The sequence below is a fragment of the Arvicanthis niloticus genome, chromosome 29 (assembly GCF_011762505.2).
Source record: "Arvicanthis niloticus isolate mArvNil1 chromosome 29, mArvNil1.pat.X, whole genome shotgun sequence".
In the NCBI taxonomy this organism is placed as follows: Eukaryota; Metazoa; Chordata; class Mammalia; order Rodentia; family Muridae; genus Arvicanthis; species Arvicanthis niloticus.
This window is the reverse complement of record NC_133437.1, coordinates 985,332-1,000,464: the sequence shown is the minus strand read 5'-3', so window position 1 is coordinate 1,000,464 and position 15,133 is coordinate 985,332. Positions and strand designations below refer to the sequence as shown.

At 37.5% G+C, this 15,133-nt stretch overlaps 1 pseudogene across 1 annotated transcript in view; it reads left to right on the top strand.

The window, feature by feature from the left end:
• Positions 1–7,715: 7,715 nt before the first annotated feature.
• Positions 7,716–15,133, top strand: part of LOC143440322 (sulfotransferase 2A1-like) — a 31,341-nt pseudogene continuing 23,923 nt past the window's right edge. The window contains exons 1-3 of the transcript XR_013108077.1: positions 7,716–7,851; positions 9,157–9,366; positions 10,559–10,682. The product of XR_013108077.1 is annotated as a sulfotransferase 2A1-like (transcript). The remainder of the gene's footprint in view (positions 7,852–9,156; positions 9,367–10,558; positions 10,683–15,133) is intronic.

Below are 15,133 nucleotides of genomic sequence, written 5' to 3'. Positions count from 1 at the left end.
TTACTGAAGTTGTTTATCAGGTTTAGGAGTTCTCTGGTGGAAGTTTTAGGGTCACTTAAGTATACTATCATATCTTCTGCAAATAGTGAAATTTTGACTTCTTCCTTTCCTATTTGTATCCCTTTGACTTCTTTTTGTTGTCTAATTGCTCTAGCTAGGACTTCCAGTACTATATTGAATAGGTAGGGTAAGAGTGGGTAGCCTTGTCTAGTCCCTGATCTTAGTGGGATTGCTTCAAGTTTCTATCCATTTAGTTTGATGTTGGCTACTGGCTTGCTGTATATTGCTTTTACTATGTTTAGGTATGGACATTGAATTCCTAAGACTTTTAACATGAAGGTATGTTGTATTTTGTCAAATGCTTTCTCAGCATCTAGTGAGATGATCATGTGTTTTTTTCTTTGAGTTTATTTATGTAGTGGATTACATTGATAGATTTCCGAATATTGAACCATCCCTGCATTCCTGGGATAAAGCCTACTTGATAATGATGGATGATTGCTTTGATGTGTTGTTGGATTCGGTTTGCGAGAATTTTATTGAGTATTTTTGCATCGATATTCATAAGTGAGATTGGTCTGTAGTTCTCGTTCTTTGTTGGGTCTTTGTGAGGCTTAGGTATGAGAGTAATTGTAGCTTCATAGAACAAATTGGGTATTGTTCCTTCTGTTTCTATTCTGTGGAATAGTTGGAAGAGAATTGGTATTAGGTCTTCCTGGAAGGCCTGATAGAATTCTGCACTAAAACCATCTGGTCCCAGACTTTTTTTTGGTGGGGAGTTTTTTAATGACTGCTTCTATTTCTTTAGGGGTTATGTGACTGTTTAGATGATTTATCTGCTCCTCGTTTAATTTTGGTACCTGGTATCTATCTAGAAAAATGTCCATTTCATCCAGATTTTCCAATTTTCTTGAGTATAGGCCTTTGTAGTAGGATCTGACGATGTTTTTAATTTTCTCTGTTTCTGTTGTTATGTCTCCCTTTTCAGTTCTGATTTTATTAATTTGAGTACTGTCTCTGCGCCCTTTGGTTAGTCTGGCTAAGGGTTTGTCTATCTTGTTGATTTTCTCAAAGAACCAGCTCCTGGTTTTGTTGATATTTTGTATAGTTCTTTTTGTTTCAACTTGGTTGATTTCAGCCCTGAGTTTGATTATTTCCTGCCGTCTACTCCTCTTGGGTATATTAGCTTCTTTTTGTTCTAATGCTTTCAGGTGTGCTGTCAATTTATTAATGTACGTTCTTTTCATTTTCTTTTTGTGGGTACTTAGAGCTATGAGTTTTCCTCTTAGTACTGTTTTCATGGAGTCCCACAAGTTTTGATATGATGTGTCCTCATTTTCATTTAAATCTAAAAAGTCTTTAATTTCTTTCTTTATTTCTTCCTTGACCAAGTTATCATTGAGTAGAGCATTGTTCAGTTTCCTCGAGTATGTGGGCTTTCCGTTGTTTTTGTCCAAGTCAAAGACAAGTCTTATTCCATGGTGGTCTGATAAGGTACAAGGGATTATTTCAATCTTTTTGTATCTGTTGAGGCCTGTTTTGTGACCAATTATATGGTCTATTTTGGAGAAGGTACCATGAGGTGCTGAGAAAAAGGTATATTCTTTTGTTTTAGGATGGTATGTTCTATAGATGTCAGTTAAGTCCAGTTGGTTCATAACTTCTGTTAGTTTCAGTTTCGTTGTGTCTCGGTTTAGTTTCTGTTCCGTGATCTGTCCATAGCTGAGAGTGGGGTGTTGAAATCTCCTGCTATTATTGTGTGAGGTGCAATGTATGCTTTAAGCTTTAGTAAAGTTTCTTTTATGTATGTGGGTGCCCTTGCATTTGGAGCATAGATGTTCAGAATTGCAAGTTCCTCTTGGTACATTTTTCCTTTGATGAATATGAAGTGTCCTTCTTTATCTTTTTTGATTACTTTTGGTTGAAAACTGATTTTATTTGATACTAGAATTGCTACTCCAGCTTGTTTCTTGGGGCCATTTGCTTGGAAGATTGTTTTCCAACCTTTTACTCTGAGGTAGTGTCTGTCTTTTTCACAAAGGTGTGTTTCCTGTATGCAGCAGAATGTTGGGTCATGTTTATGTATCCAATCTGATAGTCTATGTCTTTTTATTGGAGAATTGAGTCCATTGATATTAAGAGATATTAAGGAAAAATAAATTTTGTTTCCTGTTATTTTTGTTATTGGTGGTGGTATTATGTTTGTATAGCTACCTTCTTTTAGGGTTGTTAGAAGATAACTTTCTTGCTTTTTCTAGGTTGTAGTTTCCCTCCTTGTGTTGGAGTTTTCCACCAATTATCCTTTGAAGGGCTGGATTTGTGGTAAGATATTGTGTAAATTTGGATTTGTCATGGAATATTTTGGTTTCTCCATCAATATTGATTGAGAGTTTTTCTGGGTAAAGTAGTCTGGGCTGGCATTTGTGTTCTCTTAGGGCCTGTACGATATCAGTCCAGGATCTTCTGGCTTTTATAGTCTCTGGCGAGAAGTCTGGTGTAATTCTTATAGGTCCGGCTTTATATGTTACTTTATCTTTTTCCCCTTACTGCTTTTAGTATTTTTTCTTTGTTTTCTATATTTGATGTTTTGATTATTATGTGATGAGAGGTATTTCTTTTCTGGTCTAGTCTATTTGGGGTTCTGTAGGCTTCTTGTATATTTAAGTGCATCACTTTCTTTAGGTTAGGGAAGTTTTCCTCTATAATTTTGTTGAAGATATTTGCTGGCCCTTTAAGTTGGGAGTCTTCACCCTCATCTATACCTAATATCCTTAGATTTGGTCTTCTCATTGTGTCCTGGATTTCCTGGATGTTTTGGGTTAGGAGCTTTTTGCATCTTGCATTTTCTTTGACAGTTTTGTTGATGTTTTCCATGGTGTCTTCTGCACATGAGATTCTCTCTTCTATCTCTAGTATTCTGTTGGTAATTCTTGCATCTATGACCTCTGGTCTTTTTCATAGGTTTTCTATCTCCAGAGTAGTCTCCTTTTGAGATTTCTTTATTGCTTCTACTTCCATTTTTAGATCCTGGACAGTTTTGTTTAATTCCTTCATCTGTTTGGTTGTGTTTTCCTGCATTTCTTTAAGAGCTTCTACCTGTTTACCTCTATCCTCCTCAAATTCTTTGAGAGTGTTATTTATGACCTTCTTAAAGTCCTCTAACATCATCATGAGAAGTAATTTTAATTCTGGGTCCTACTTTTCTGGTGTGATGTGGTGTTCAGGACTGTTATGGTGGGGGAACTGGGTTCTGGTGATGCCAAGTAACTTTGGTTTCTGTTGTTTACATTCCTGCGCTTGCCTTTAGCCATTTGGTTAGATGTAGTTCTACTCGCACTTACTGGTTCTGACTGGAGTCTGCCTTTCCAGTTATCTTGGTTGTATCAGAACTCCTTGGGGGTATGGATGACTCTATGATTCTGAGCTCCAGGTACTCTGCTTTCAGTGGCTTTTCTAGGATATTTCAGGATATGGAGTCTTCACAGTGGTTGACCAGCTAGGTGTTTGCTGTTCTGAATATAGTTGCTCCTCTAGGATGCTTCGGGATATGGTGTGCCCTGCTCTGCTGCTCTGCGGGCTGTGTCCTCACTAGCATGCCTGCAGCTCTATGGTCCTTGACCTCTCTTGGGTGCCTCTGCAGCTCTGTGGTCTGTGACCTGTGAACTCCCTATGGTGCCTCTGGACTCAGTTTCCAGAGGGGAAGAGATTGGCTGGGAGACTGCTCGAGCCACTGGTATCCGGGCCAGAGCCAAAAAAATCTTGAGATACCACCTCACACCAGTCAGAATGGCTAAGATAAAAAATTCAAGTGATGGTAGATGCTGGCAAGGATGTGGAGAAAGAGAAACACTCATCCATTGTTGTTGGGATTGCAAACTGTTACAACCACTCCAGAAATCAGTATGGTGGTTCCTCAAAAAATTCGACATAGCACTACCTGATGACCCAGCTATACAACTCCTGGGCATATACCCAAAAGATGCTCCAACATATAAAAAGGACATATGTTCCACTATGTTCCTAGCAGCCTTATTTATAGTAGCCAGAAACTGGAAAGAACCCAGATGTTCTTCAACAGAGGAATGAATACAAAAAATATGGTACATTTACACAATGGGGTATTACTCAGCTATTAAAAATAATGAATTTGAGAAATTCTTATGTAAATGGATAGAACTAGAAAATATCATCCTGAGTGAGGTAATCCAATCACAAAAGAACACACATGATGTTTACTTACTGATAAGTGGATATTAGCCCAAAGGCTTGAAATAGCCAAGATTCAACTCACAGACCACATGAAGCTCATGAAGAAGGAAGACCAAGTGTGGATACCTCGTCCTACTTAAAAGGAGTAACAAAATACTCAAGGGAGCAAATATGGAGACAAAATGTGGGACAGAAACTGAACGAGGGGATGTCTGGGGACCATTCCACCTGGGTATCCATCCCATGTGCAGTCACCAAAGGTAGACACTGATGTAGATGTCAGAAAGTGCATGCTGACAAGACCCTGATATTGCTGTCTCCTTAGAGGTCTGCCAGAGTCTGACATATTCAGATACAGATGCTCACAGCTAGCCACTGATCTGATCAAGGGTTTCCCAATGAAGGAGTTAGAAAGAAGACTGAAGAAGCTGAAAATGTTTGTGGCCCCATGAGGAGAGAAACAATACCAACCAACAGAGCTCCTCAGGGTCTAAACCACCAGCCTTAGAGCACATAGGGAGGGACCCATGACTCCATCTGTATATGTAGGGGAGAATGGCCTTGTTGGGCATAGGTGTGAGAGGAAATCCTTGGTCCCATGAAGGCTGAACACTGAGTGAATGGGAATTCGAGGGTGGGAAGGTTGAAGTGGGTGGGTAGGTGGGAGTACATCCTCATAGAAATAGGAGGAGGGGGATGGAGTAGGAGGTTTCTGGGTGGTGGGGGCAATGGGGTAAGGGGATAAGATCTGAAATGTAAATATAATATCCAATAAATAATAGGTATACTATATTAAAACCTTGCCTTTACCTATTGCCTGTTTTATTTATTATTAAAAGAAGAAATAAAAGAAACTAAGTTATACTTTCTTAATTGGTCAAAATCTTTAGCAATTAAGGAAATAAACATTAAACTACTTTGTGATTTATTCTACTCTAGTCAAAAACATCATGACTGTGGAAACAACTGGTAGCAAAGACTAGTGAGATAAATGCTTGTGAAAATGTGGGAAATTTGGGACCCTCACTCACTTAGTTGCATTTCCAACTCATTCAGTCACTCTAAAAATTAGTGTAAAAAATGTATCACGTAACACAGATACAATATTCCATGTGTGCTGAAAAGACTTGATATCTTACTTCACAAATACTTTCTCAGGAATGTTTATTACTGTTCTACTCAAAATAACTAGATAATGAAAACAACTTAAATGTCCTTCAACTAATAAATTAATAATGAAAATGTGATGCATATGTACAATGCCATTCTGTTTAGAGATAAATGAAATCATGAAAATTGCAGGCAAATGGGTGGAAATAGACAAGAATATACTGAGGGAGGTAACCTAGACCCAAAAGTCAAGTATAAAATGTTCTCTTATTTGTGCTTTCTGGGTTTGAATTTGTAGATGAGCATTTATAACCTTGAGAAACCACAATAACCAGGAAACTAAAAGACGACCATTTGGGAAAGAAAATCTAGACACTGGAATAGCATACAGGTGCTACAAAGGGAGAAATTAGAAAAATGGGGTGGAGTGTGTTTTGGAGAGAGGATAAAGATCTAATACACAGTGACAGAATACAAGGAGGAATAAATTACACCAAGGATGTTTGAAGGGACATAGAGAATAATGTTATCCAATATTTATCTAAAATCACATATAATATGCATATTAATGTGTGAAACACTAATATGTGGTTTAAAGATATTATGTCACTTGGGATGATAATGTTCTCCCCAAGAACTATATAACAAAACCTCAGTATCATTCATGAGAAAGTTTCTCTTAAGTAGTTGGTCAGGAGAGTCTAAAAGACCACCCCCTCCAAAACAATGTCAGCTATTATTGTCCTTGATTGACTCCCAGAACTTGAAATAAAGATTATGTTGCTGAAGCCACAATGCACTTCATATACACTATTTGGAGGAATTTAGCTAGAATAGTCTGGAAATGTCAACCCAGTGAAGTGGTTTTCAAAAAGTAAGATGTTACTCCATCTGCCAATGTAGAACACTCTGTCACTCAAATTATAAAGGTATGAAGCCTGTGAGCCACAAGAATGTGCACCTGGCAAGACAACTACAGGTGCACAATGGTTGCACTTATATTTTGGAGGAATCAAAGGCTAATTGGACCTAAGGCCTATTTTAAAAAGACAGAAGCTATGTCTAATACTGTTAAAGGAGACAACCATCTGGGGCTGATAAAGGCAAAAACTCAAGAGGCTCACTACTTGCAGTTCCATAAATTAGTATAATTTCCAACTGTTTTTTAAATATCTGACCTTATACCCACAGGTAAATGCAGTTCTCATCACTTGTCAAAGATACTTCTTTTTGCAACATATGGAGACTCTCACAAAGATCCACTATGGGCCAAAATGTAGATAATTAACAGTAAGGGACTCAACCCCATCTGATACATCTGTAATAAATCCTTTCATTTTAAGACTCAGGAAAATATTCACAGAAGAAGGTATAGAAGTCCCCCAGACGCCCAAGATTTATGTTGATAGAATATGTCTCTCTTAGTTATGAAAGAAAATATAGAAACACTAACTCTTAACAGTATAGTTACACTCACAAACCAGCATAAAGGCTCTAGTAGGCCCACCAAAGAGGCCAGCAGAAATTCTATGTAGATTTACCCTAGAAAAAGAAATACTTCTTATAAATCACTGCTAAGAGATGAAGAATATGCTGTGTCTAGAATTAATGAAAATTATTAAAATCCCACATTAATTTTCCAATCTCAAACTGCATACCTCAGGATACATTATATAAAATCTCAAATAAATAGACTCAGTTGCTTATCTATACATGTTTGCATATATAAATAGAAACAAGTATTGACAGACAGTGGTGGTGCACACCATTAATCCCAGCACTTGGGAGGCAGAGGCTGGCAGATTTCTGAGTTCGAGGCCAGCCTGGTCTACAGAGTGAGTTCCAGGACAGCCAGGGCTACACAGAGAAACCCTGTCTCAAAAAAAAAAAAAAAAAACAAGGAAAAAAAGAAACAAATATTAAAGAAGAGATCATAAATATGGGAAGTGGAAGGAGGACTTTGATGGGAAGAAGAAGGGCAGCTAATATACTACGATTTTATCAAAAGAAGCCACTATTTTAAAAGAGAAATTGCCATGGAAAGTTTCTGTATGATCTCTGTCATTTTTTCTGCACATTTAAAATCATTCTGAAAGCTAAATTGTATTAGAAGACATTTTAAATTTTTATTCCTATTACTTGTTACTGAGTTTCTGGTTTGGGGTGATGAGCTTGGGATTACAAACATTGCACAATGTTCTTTGAGTTCAAAATTGCTCAATATAGTAACCTTTGACTGTGGATTAGAATATTTATTTATTCCTATCAGTAACTAGTTTCACAACAAGCTAGAGAACGTTAATGATTTTCTACCTGCACTGTAAATTTTAATTCTTATCATTTTCTGAACAGGTAGTCAAAGCTAGAATCCTAAAAGCACCTATAAAGACCTATTAATGATGTCAGACTATATTTGGTTTGAAGGAATACCTTTTCATGACATGGGTTTTCAAAAAGAAATTTTGGAATGTATTCATAATAAGTTTATGGTGAAAGATGAAGACTTGTTCATATTGTCTTACCCAAAGTCAGGTAGGATCATCAGTAAGACTTTCTGAAATGTATTAGGGAAGTATGGCTTTGATACTCATTCATTTTGATGATGAGTAGAGTGCTCAACATATCCAAAGAGTAAAATGATTTGTGTTCATGGAGATTTGTGTATGTACCACTCAGAGAAAGACATCTCCTCTGACTTATGTGGGCATAGGTGATCAACTATGGCACCAGAACAATGATGGTGGACCCTGAGGCAGAATCTGGCCTCTCTCTCTCTCTCTCTCTCTCTCTCTCTCTCTCTCTCTCTCTCTCTCGTCTCTCTCTCGTCTCTCTGTCTCTGTCTCTCTCTCTGTCTCTCTGTCTCTCTCTTCTCTCTCTCTCTCTCTCTCCCTCTTCTCTCTCTCTCTTCTCTCTCTCTCCCTCTTCTCTCTCTCTCTTCTCTCTCTCCCTCTTCTCTCTCTCTCTCTCTCTCTCTCTCTCTCTCTCTCTCCCTCTCTCTGGAGAAGAGATAGAATAAGAGTGTGATGAGAATAAACAGAAGATATAACACCAAGAGATAAAGGCATTTATTTGAGGATATGTAGAGATGTGGAGGAGAGGAGGGGACAGTGCCAAGTAAAATTACCATGGACCTTGTCCAGGAAATAGAAAGAGTTTGAAAACTCAAGAAACCAAAAAGCAACATCATTTTGGTTTGGGAAATGATTGTTTGCTGGATGAAAGAAGCACTGACCATCGCGTAAGGATTAGGCTGCTGACAGAGAAAGCACAATGACACAGAAAATCCAAAGGCAGTGGGAATAAAGGAGAAAACTACCAGATAATAACTCAGATAAGGAAGAAGGAAAACATCCAATGAAAAATGAGCAAGTAAGCACAAATGCAAGTGTGTGTGTGTGGTAAATGTCCACAAAGGAATTTATTCACCTTAAAAAGAAGTACTCAGTTATACACTGCAGCATGGTTGCATCTCAGTGGCAATGAATTAAAGGATGTAGTCTCAGAGCGTAGATGCTATTTTTACATCACTGTGAAATATCTGGGCTAGTAAAATTCATTCCAACAGAACATAGAATGAGGATGACCCAGGGTTGTAGGAGATATTCCATAGGCAGATTGGTGTTTACTAAGTTTAGGGTCTCACTTTTGCAAAATTAAGTCTTCAGAATATGCTGAGTGAATACACTTTGTACTTACACCATGTGGACATTGTGAACACCAGAAGTCTGTGTGCTTGAAAATGGGCATCACTGTAAATTGTATGGATATATATTCTACTTGAGGCTTTTTTACAAGTACTCTTAAAATGAGTGATTGTCACTTTTCCTTTTTATTCAAGAACAAAGTGGCTGGTTGAGGTTGTCTGTTTGATTCAGACCAAGGGAGATCTCATGTGGATACAATCTGTGACCATCTGGGATCATGAACCCTGGCTAGAGTATGATACAGGATATCCTGTATTAACACATAAGGAAGGGCCACGACTCATGAGCTTCCATCTTTCCATCCATCTTTTCTCCAAGTCTCTCTTCAGTTTCAAGGCCAAGGTCAGTGTCCAGTGGTTGAGATTTTCTTTGACTAAATACTCTTTGGACTTAATTTTCCCTGAGAGGCCTTGGAGGTCTTGTAGAAATGTGAATGAAGGACTCTCATGCCCTAGGTGATGCTGATATATTCCTCTTTTCTCTCTTTTATATTTATGGTTTCTTTTTCCATTAATTCATGTTGCACACACACACACACACACACACACACACACACACACATTCCTAAATGTATTCTGCTGTTTATATATTCATATATGTGTGTTTCTACTATATACAATATATTCCTAAGTAAATAAATAATCAATATATTTCTAAATAAATCTATACATTCCTAAATCCTTCAGTACAACCTTCTGTGTCAGTACAATGTTAATTGTATGTATAATTTATGAGTTGGATATTTGATTTTGGATAACCAATTATTGTTGTGATCTTTACAACTGTCGAATCAGTCTGCTTTCAGTTTTTTACACTGTTAATGAACTAGTAGTTTTGCTGTTACATTTTTATAAATCAAATAAAATGAGAAAAGATGTCGCAGCCTGAGCAAAATGTTGAGGCCCGGGCCAACCCACGTTTGGGCAGCCACTGTATCCCGGCCCAAGCTGCCACTCCGGTCTGCGGGTCGGGGTTCAGCAAGAACGAGGGTGAGGGCAGACTCTACCTAATGTTTGATGTGTCTGATTCTCTGATCTCAGTCTGAATTCTGATCTGTTCTGTCTCTGCCTTTTATATGTCTCACTTCTAAGGCACGCCTCTAAGTTACACCTTTAATCATGCCCTTAGGTCTTGTCTCTAACTCTGATCTCTATACTTCTAAGTCATACTCTTAAGTCACACACCTTTAATCTCACACACCTTTAATCTTATGTACCTTTAATCTCAAGGTATCTAAACCAAGATTATCGGAGTGTGCTCAGTTGTTGTAGGCTATTGTAATCCAAGTCTCATGTTAGGGTATATGGCTCAAGATGGCTGCAAAGCTGATAGCCGCTTTCTGCTAAAAGTCGGCCCCCAACAAAAAGAGGAATTGTGACTATATATTTTTCACTCATGTATGTTTTGCCCAAATAAAAATAATAAATGTTTCTAGAAACCCTTGCATATTTGACTGACATTTCATGTAAACTATGCCAGTTAAAAGTTGAGGAATGACTATTTACCTTTATCTACATTGTTTTTCCATTTACACCTTATCTATCTCATTAGAAATCCCAGAGATATTCTTGTTTCTGGTTATTTTTTCTGGGGTAAGACAAACCTTGGGAAGAATCCAGAGTCACTGGATTTATCTTGAATGGTTTCTCAAAGGCAATGGTGAGTTATCCTGTGACATATAGGATATTGAAGGAAAACTCAGAGATATTTAATTAATTAATTAATTAATTAATTAATTCCTTTATGTTATATCTCAATATGCAGTACCTCTCCTCTCAATATCTCCCTTCCACAGCTCTTCTCCCCATTCTTTTCTCCTCTGAGAAGGGGTAGGTGCTCCCAGGATATCTCTCCAACATGACACATCAAGTATCTGCAGGATAGGAACATCCTTTCCCACTGAGGCCATATAAGGTAGCCCAGTAAGAGCAATGGGATCTACAGACAGAAAACAGACTTAGGGACAGCCCTGGCTCTAGTTGTTGGGGGACCTCCATGAAGACCAAGTTGCACATCTGCTACACATGTGCACAGGCCCTATGTCTAGCTTATGATAGCTTTTTGGTTGGTGGTTTAGTCTCTGAGAATGCCCAAAGTCCAGGTTAGTTGATTCTCTTGGTCTTTTTCTGGAGTTTGTACCCTCTCTGGGTCCCTCAATTCTTTCCCCGACTATTCCAGAAGACTCCCAGCGCTCTACCTAATGTTTGTCTTTGGATTTATCCATTTGTTTTAGTAAGCTACTCGGTGGAGTCTCTCGGAGTATAGATATTGTAGTCTCTTGTCTGAAAGCATATCAGAGTATCAATTATTGTGTCAGGGATTGTTTCTTGTCCATGGTGTGTATCTCAACTTTGTCCAGTCATTGATTGCCCATTCTTTCAGTCTCTGCTCCATCTTTGTCCCTGCACATCTTGTAGGTAGGACACTTGTGGGGCCAAAGGTTTTGTACATATGTTGCTGTCTTTTTCCCTCCACTGGCAGTCCTACCTGGTTACAGGAGGTGGCACCGCAGGCTCCATAACACCTACTGTGAAGAGTCTCAGATAGAGTCACCATCATAGAGTCCTTGGACTACTCCCAATCCCAGGTCTCAGGGACTCTTTTTTAAAAACAAGACAAAGTGATATATAGCTTAAAGTGGCCTGGAACTCTCTATATTGTCAGGGATGAACTTAAAGCTTGGCTCCTCTATTTGCTACCTCTTGAGTTCTAGGACAACAAGCACCTACTGTATACTCTATTTATTTGGGGTTGGGGCTCAATTCCACAATTCTATGTATATTCTCTAACTTGTATACATCTCAAGCCCTTTAATTTCTTCTGTAAGCTTCATTTCATTTTATCTGTCTGCATTCGACCAGTCTGAGGGCCCAAGGTTCATCACCATTTCAAACATGATTGTGAAGCCTTTCTGTTCTCACACACCACCAAAGAACAGGACACAGCCACAGCTTGCTCCATGACATAGAATTTCAGCACCATTCGGAGTATCTATGACTGAGAACATATACTGTTTGTTTATCTGTGCCTGGGTTACCTCATTAAGTATATTTTCCAGTTCCATCTACTTTCCTAAGAAGCTCATAATTTGATTTTATAGCTGAATAAAATTTCATTGTGTACACATATCATAATTTCATTATCTACTTTTCAGATGAAGGGAACACAGGCTGAACCTATTTCCTAGCTATTGTGAGTAGAGTTGTAATAATCACAGATGTTTAACTATCTGTTACTAGTATATTCTTAAGTATATAGGAGTATACACCTATTTACATAGTAGCATACACCTATGTGTGTAGTATTATACACCTATGTACATCATACTGTGCACTTAAGTATATACTAGTGTACATCTAATATATAGTATTATACATCTAAGTATGTAGTAGTATACACCTAGGTACATGCTAATATACACCTAGATATATAGTAGAATACACCAAAGTAATTTTTGTATATACTTAATATTGGATAGCTGGGTCACATGGTAATCAGTTTTCAGCTTTTTGAGTAAAGTCCACAGTGATTTCAATAGTGACTGTGTGAGTGTACAATTCCACCAGTATTCCACTTTTCCTACATTTTCTTTCCTAAATATTTAAAAAAATATGTTGTAAAATTAATTTAAAATTTCTATTAAAATGAAACTTCAAATAAATAAGTAAAATGTATCAAAACCAATGATACTCAAATTCCATACAACTTACTGAATTTATATATAGTTAGAATTCATATTCAAAAAGTTGTGAAGGTTCACATTAAGTGTTACACTTTCAATATCACCTCAATTATCCACCGCAGTTATATATCACCTCAGTTATCCACCACAGAAACCACAACTCTGTGACAGACTTAGAATTAAAAGAACAGTTAGCCGTATATTCTCTTTCAATACTTTTGCTTATTACCCGCATCTACTTTTTTCTCATCTCTATATATTTAGATTCTCTTTCCTTTTCCCAAGGCTTCATGTAAATTTTGTCTGTATTTTTTTTTCATGACAATGGCCATTCCTCCTGAGTAAGATGAGCTCTCCAAGAAGTTTTTGCATTATTTTCCTAATGGCTAATAATGTTGAAGAATTTAAAAATTGGGGATGAGGGATTTGTTTTTCTCTTTTTGGTAGCACTCTTGGGTTGCATGACACAGGTTTTGTTCCAGTATTTTTCTTGGTGTTGATTTAAAAAAAAATTTTGTAGACTCTAGACACACATTGCCTGGGAACATGTAACTGGCAAAAGAGTTCACCTGTTCTGTAGCCTGCATCTTCACATGACAGAGTTTCATTGGTTCATAAAAGCCTTTTAATTTAGCAAGGTACTATTTGTCCATTATTGGACTTGTTTTCAGAGTGGGATGAGTCCTATTCAGGAAGTCTTTACCTGTGCTTCTATACTATGTTTTCCTTTAGTAGTTTCATAGTTTTTGAGTTTTCTGTGGAGGTTTCTGGCCCAGTTGGGATTGGTGTGTGTGTGTGTGTGTGTGTGTGTGTGTGTGTGTGTCTGTCTGTCTGTCTGTCTGTCTGTCTGTCTGTCTGTCTGTTTATCTGTCTGTGTCTGAATGTTTGCACGATGATTAAGGCACTCACTCTTCTACATATAGCAATCCAGTTTCCAAAGCACCATTTACTGAAAATTTCATCTTTCTCAAATGTACATTTTTGTCATTTTGTCAGTATAAGGAGCCTACAGTTGTGTTAAGGTATGTCATACTTTTCTATTTTATTAACCTCTATGTTTGTTTTTGTTAAGAGTGCAATTCTGGGCTGGAGAGATGGCTCAGCAGTTAAGAGCACTGACTGCTCTTCCAGAGGTCTTGAGTTCAATTTCTAGCAACCATATGGTAGTGCAGAGCCATATAATGTAATGGGATCTGATACCCTCTTCTGGTATGTCAGAAGGTAGCTAAATAAATAAATTAATCTTTAAAAAAAGAGTGCAATGCTATTTTTAATTATTATATCCCTGTAGTATAACTTGAAATAAACTGTTTTTTTTCAAAGATTGGTTTGATTATCTGAAGGAATTTTGCTTTCATACAAATTTATTATTGAATTTGATCTTTGAAAATTTCATACATGAATAAATTAAATTCTGACTATTGAAACCCTTCACCCTCTCTAATCTTCCTCAGTCTTTATTAACCTCCATTCTCTATAGTTTTCTTTTAAAACATTCATAGCTCTTTAATTGTGACTCACCAGTATAACGATGATAAGGATCATCTGTGAGACTGTGGAGTTGAACTATCCATTGGAACCTAGTAGGAACCTCAGTCGGTATACAAATGAAAATAGTTTTATACCCAGAATCCCATCACCCAGAATCCTTCACTATCTAGCAATTCAGCAGGAATTAATGGTGTTCCATGTTTCTCCTCCCCAACCTGTAATTCACCATGAATTATGATCTAGTGCAGACCCATTTCAAGCAGCTTCAGAGACTTTTACTCGCTGCATTTACTCTGCCATGTTCACAAACCAGCATTTTACAGCACTTATCTCTTTATCTTTCAGCTCCTACATTCAATCCACTCTCTCTTCTGCAATATTCTCTGAGCAAGAGAGGTGGTTTTATAATGTACCATTTAGGAATGAGCATCTATCCATTCTGTATGAATTTTAAGATTTTTTTAAAGTCTGTGGATAATGACATTAAAATTTTGATTGGGAATTTGTTGGATCTGTAGATTGTTTTTGATAAGATGGCCATTTTTGTTTTGTTTTTTAAACATTAATTTTCCTATTCTTTGAGCAGGAGAAGATTTTTCATTGCTTAATGTTTGCCTCATCCTGTTGAGGTTTTCAGTAGAGGATATATCACCTCTTTCTTGTATTCATTACTTTTCTATTGCTGTGATAAAACACAATGAACAGCAACATATAGAAGGAATGCTTGTTTGGGGCTTATAGTTCTAGAGACATTACTATGGTTGGAAGTATGACACCACCCAAGTAGGCACAGTATTGGAGCAGCAATTGAGATCTCACACATTAATCTATAAGCAGGAAGCAGAGAGATCACTCAAAATGGTGCTAGTTATTTGGAACCTTACATCTCACCTCCAGTGACATACTTACCCCAGCAAGTTCACAGCTCCTAATCTTC